Raw genomic sequence first — 6,000 nt, 5'->3', positions numbered from 1 at the left:
CCGTTCAGGTTCCCCACAGTGTGTGAGTGACAGAGAGAGAGAGTGTGTGCGTGTGTGTGTGTGTGTTCCGCTGATGTATGGATGAGTGATCCAGTGTATCTAGCAGTCTAAGTCACCACGGTGAATAAGGTATGTGGGCTCATAACACGACATAGAGTTCACTGGAAGTCGCTTTGGAGAAAAGCGTCCCCTAAATAAATGTAAATAAAATAAATGTGGATGGATGCTGCAGCAGGAGGTGCTATTCAAACCTGGGACTGTCACGTGCCTAGCTGGGGCACGAGCCCACCACAGATAAGCCAAATGCTACAGGCAGTTCAGCTTCCCTGTGGGAGGAAACCTGAGCACCTTGAGGAACCCCACACAGACTGAGCCAGATTGAAAGATTCGCCCAAATCGTCCTTGTGCTGTGAGAGGTGCAGCGCCAGTCACCGCATCACCTGTAGTGACACCGAAGAGATCTGGACGTTTCCAGTACTTGTAATGCAACAACTAAAGCTCCAGTGGGCCAAGACACCTTAACAGTGTACTGCCAAAACCACTGCACTTGATGATGGATCCAGAGTGAAAATATGTATACTTACTCAGAAACTGTAACAGCCTCCCACCCCCTACCATCCCTCATGGACCACTGGGCAGTTGCACAATTTACAGTATTATTACCCATCAGCTGTTTATGCAAATGACAACTATTTACACCATTCAGTTCCTGTTCCTGCTCCTAGGGGGCGCCAGTCAATAGCGTGGGACACTACAATCATGTGGCACTGTAGCTGAACATTCAATTTCTACGTGTGCTGCTCTGCTTTGTGCACACAGAAATAAGAGGATTTGCAGGACCGTTACGTTTCAACACTGCCCCAAGAGCGAGGAGATGTTAGCGCTCCCGACAGCTGGCCTAGCCTGCGCAAACAACGCTCGCTGTTGGAGATGCTGGCCTTGTGCAGCTTCGCTCTCGTGTCAGAGGCATCATCGTTCATCCGTGGAGATCTCCAAGTGGGTTTGGACTCCAGTCACTTAGGGCACGAAGCCATCCCTCGTCCAGCGTGTTCTACGCACCATGAGCCGCCCCCTGGAACAAATCTCTTTCTGCCTCGTGTGTTCAGGGGCTGGCAGGGGGTGGCTGCTTGAGATTAAATGTAATCCCTTCAGATGGTGTTTCAGCGTGAAGGTCAATCCAATGACGGGCAAGATTGTGGTGTGAAAACCTCTCTGGTGGACTAGAACCCAAGATGAACTTCACAGCCCACCCCATCTCGGTCTCCTGTCTCCGGTTCAGTCAGCCACTTGACACAGACGACCATCACATGTGGCCTGAGAGATAGGCTACTGGGGAATGGTGGGTATGAGCATGAAATGTGGGGCTGGAGAACATTTGAGAGCCACAGACACTAATGAACAGCGATACCCTACAAACTGACAGGCTGGTCTTGGCTGACTTTGAGTAATGAAGAGCCCACTGGAGATGGGGAAGGGCAGGGAGCCGAACGTGTAAACGAACGTCACACCCCTGGACGGGATCTGGTCTTGCCACTGGTACCCGTTTCGATTGTTATAACCCACATGTGTGAAACGGTTCAAATTGAGACTTTTTAGCTAAACAGCATCACACACATCTTCCAGGCTTCAGTCACAATTCCTTCAGCCACGCGACGCCATGGGAAACAGTTCCTATCGGTTCATCAAAAGCAAATCAGAAAGACACTGAAATGTAACAGCGTTTTGGCAGCTTTCTGATATTGGACATGTTAGATTTTATTTTTCTAGAAAGAATTATTTTCCAGGTGCAAGAAAAAATTCCTCTTTACCCCTTAAATATGTCATGAAAGTGAAGTTGGCATCACGAGACGTGTCATCGTCCTTTGACCCCTTATTAGTCCGAAACATCTGTGACAACAGGGAAGCAAATTTGACCTCAGCATCACCGTTTACCCTCAAGTCCACTAGTTAGAAATGTCACCAGCAGGGGGCAGTAATGATGTGGACAAATGTCGGAGACAGTGCTGTGGGACACCCTGCAGGTGAGGAAAGTCTCCTGGTTACAGCACCATCTGATCTTTCCCCAGGGGGACAATGATGTTTTTACACATTTACTAAATTTCACACACTGTTCCATACGCCAGCTCTCTTCCAGACACTCCGTACACAGTTTGTATTGCCTATGATTGCACTGCCCTTTGTTTCTCGAGCGGAAAGCCCTTCTTTGTGTGTGTGTGTGTGTGTGTGTGTGTGTGCTGGAAGGACCCTATGAAATGGATGAGCTCAGGAGACTGAGGGAACCTGCTGACCTCACATGTGACTCCCATTTTGCTAGTTAATATTAACCAGTTCTGCTGATCCTGTACAGCAGAGGTTTTCTGTCTTTTTCCACATGATCTCTTTCCCTCTTCAGTTCTCACTTGTGTTCTCCTTCATTGTCCTTTGTGCAGTTTTTTTAAGCCTTTTCACTTGTGGGCTTTTTGATAACATTTGGAGGTCACTGTGTTGTTTCTCCCATCCTCTGTTAATGCTGCCCGGCAGTGTTTTTATAGTCACTCCTCCTTCCTCGCACTCCTAACCCTTCTATCTTTCCCGCAGTCCTCCCATTGAATTCACCCAAAGGGCACGCCTTTCTTGATTTAAAACATCTTGATAAACAATACTTAAAACAACAAAAACCTGCCTTTGCAGCTTTGCTAAAACCTCAGATTGATGTATTACCTGCTTTTTTTTTTCTTTTTTAATAAAAAAAGTCACGTTTTTCATCCTCACAGCTATTCTCCTCACTTTTCCACACGACAGGAAAGGGATGAGCTATGGTGAGGAGATGCTGATATAATTGGATCTGTGGCTCTACTCTATGCATGAGCGCTGACACCTGATGTGAAATATTCCCTTTTCACATGTCGCTCAGTGCAAAAGTTCTGAAACGGTTTACTAAAGAAAACAGTCCCTTCATCTTGCGACAAGTACCTTGTTTTGTGTAGCTTTGGGCTCAAACCAAACGTTGTTTTCATCGCCCTCTGTTTTTGTGGTGCGATCAGTTGTACGATTATAGTAGGAATGGAAGCAAACCCCACTGTAGTGAATAAAACATCTTTGACAGAACCTGCAAGAAATCTTCAGGAAAGCCTTGAGAGATTAAACCACGAATATAAATGCACAACGCAGTTAATATTTGATGACTGTTGATACAGTCTCATAATGATTTCATTAAGAACATGGCCAGAGGAGACAATTCTTTGGCAGTTTTATGTTTTCCCTCTTCAAAAGCACAACCGTCTCCTTGAGGCAGCTGCCATTGCTTCATATTGCCATTGCCATTTAACAGTATTTTAAATTTTAAATTTAGTGCTTGTTGTCACGTAAATCTGCAGTTTTTTCTTCATTTCCTCATAAATGTGCTTTTTGTCCAATCTTATAAATATTAGTAAATATTAACTAATGTGCAACTTTCCCAAATGTTTCTGGCAGGTTGAATTTTGCGCCGTGCTGTACGTGTTTTCTCTGAAGGCAAAATGGCTAAATGAACCTTATTAAGGCAGCAGTTGTGTTGTACCAGTCTTAGTAAAGAAGGGCGTTTGCTGCACTCTGGCAGAGTGGTCCTCGGCCCCCTCAGAGCCCATCGTCTCCTTGTTATCTGAACTTTTCGAGAATCTTCGTATGACACTCGAGAGAAAGTTCAGGCAGAACGTTACAGTCATTCTAGAAGACGAAGGTGGATCTGGTAATGAATGGTCTTTGCATTTAAACTGAAACTGTCCAGCTCTCGGATGGAAAAAGAAGCTGAAGAAGGCAGAGAAAATGGAAGACATCAGAGTGGAAGGTTTGCAGGTGAGCTCCAAAGTGGATTATACCCCTTGTTTTGGGCATCAGATAATCAAATCTGCAGCATGCCTGCAACGGTGGGCAGGTCTTGCCCCTCTCCATCATGTTCTGTCTCTCCTTGCCTCCTTCCCTCTGATGAAATAAGCATCTCTCCCCCCCCATGCTGATTGCATTACCTACGATAACAGCAGTCGGTGTGATGTCCTGGGCAGAGCAGGATGCGACTGCAGAGTGCAGAGTCCACACCTGAGACTTAGTGAGAGGTTTGGTGAGAGACACGGGTTCTGGGTTCCCGTCCAGGTGGAAAATTAAGACGAACCAGACACTTGGTCACCCCTGGTGTAACATCCAGACTCTCTGACTTCAGAACTTCCTTCTGAAAAACTAGGTAATAACAACCAACAGTAACAGTAACACCCAGACACAATTAGAAGAAGTATTTCCAAAGAGCTAATGGCTCCTGGTTATGTAGAGGCTCGAGCTGTACACCAGTAGTCTAATTTTAGGACACTAAGGAAGCCCTTGTGGGCAACTGACCCTTGATCGTGACCCCATTTAACCTCTGGGTCATCTGATGCATGAAGGTTCAGCGAGTGGTAGCCTATCGAGTGCAGACATCTTTCATGTTCTGCAGACGGCGTCCAGCTTAAAGACGAAGACAAAGCAATAGCGAAGAGAGGGGCACATGAAGACAAAGAGGAAGATCAATCCAAAAGTGTATTCTGAAGCAGGACTGGTCCAAACGACCACATCCCGTGTACAGTAAGCAGGGAGGACTTGTCCCACCTGTCGGCAAAGGACGGGCACTGAACCAATTACTGTCACGTATTTTAAATCGTTTGTGCGTGCCAGCGTTAGGAGATTGGTGACGGTGAGCTCCTCGCCATATTAAAGGCAGACAATAACAGCCTTAAACCCAGATAGTCCAGTAGTCGCCTGGCGTGCGAAGGGGCCGCCGAATCGACCAGGCGGTTCGGACGAACCGTACCAGCGTGCCCTTATTTGCGTCAGGCAGCTCTACGGCTGTGTTAGTCCTCCCTTTGTCAGAACCGAAATTTCCACCCCAGACTGACACTGACAGGAACAGTGCGGGGTTCCTAAATTATGCACGAGGGGAAATGTAAAACAGAAAGTCGACATGTTGCTTGCTATAGGCTTCTGAGGAGCCGACTGCTGATGCAAGGGGAAGGAGACAGACGTCAGGCATCTCACCGGCATCCCCCCATAGACTGGCAGTCCCTGCTGCCGACTTGGTTTGATTTGTCTGAGAAGAACTGACAGACTCACCGAAGGCCGTCGCCGAGGTGTTCAGCAGGTCAGGCAGAGATCGGGGCTGGACTGCGGCAGAGCAGCTGCTCCGCTCATGTATTAAGGATGGTTTTCATAAGAATATGGATAAGTACGGGAGAATATGTCGTGTTGTAAGTGAAAATGGCGAGAGATGTGTTTTTACACTGACAAGCAAACAAATGATTACCTTGGGTAAAATGGAACCTGGGGGCCAATGTGGCAAACAGGGAATTATGGGAGTTGTAGTTCTGAAATACTGTCAGGCAGAGACCACTGAAAACACATGGTTGAAATGGATACATTGTTTATATCATCTGAACTAGATGTGTGAACAGATGTATGAAATAATGTACTGTGTTTGGAAAATGTTAGGTAATTGGATTGTTATTAGTTGAACTTTAAATGTGAAGTGGATATTTTTAATGTTAACTATATTAGCTGGGGGGGGGCGCGGGGGTGCAGTGGCGCAGTGGGTTGGACCGGGTCCTGCTCTCTGGTGGGTCTGGGGTTCGAGTCCCGCTTGGGGTGCCTTGCGACGGCCTTGCGACGGACTGGCGTCCCGTCCTGGGTGTGTCCCCTCCCCCTCTGGCCTTACGCCCTGTGTTGCCGGGTAGGCTCCGGTTCCCCGTGACCCCGTATGGGACAAGCGGGTCTGAAAATGTGTGTGTGTGTGTATATTAGCTGGAAAATGGAACGACTGAAAGAGGAGCCTGTGTTATATTGTCACTTTCTTACCAGCGTGCGGGGGGAAAAAATTTGAAAAGCAGCAGCAGTAGCAAGATGTATTGCTGTTAAGACTGTTGTTGGCATCACTAGTGGAAGTGTTACGTTTGTACAAAGTCGCTGGGTTCGTTGCACTTGTAAACGGGGCACTGGGACAGCTACTGATGGAAAGAAAGCTAG

Source organism: Scleropages formosus, chromosome 19 (genome assembly GCF_900964775.1).
Source record: "Scleropages formosus chromosome 19, fSclFor1.1, whole genome shotgun sequence".
Lineage (NCBI taxonomy): Eukaryota > Metazoa > Chordata > Actinopteri > Osteoglossiformes > Osteoglossidae > Scleropages > Scleropages formosus.
The sequence above is the reverse complement of the archived record's forward strand: the minus strand, read 5'-3'. Positions refer to the sequence as shown.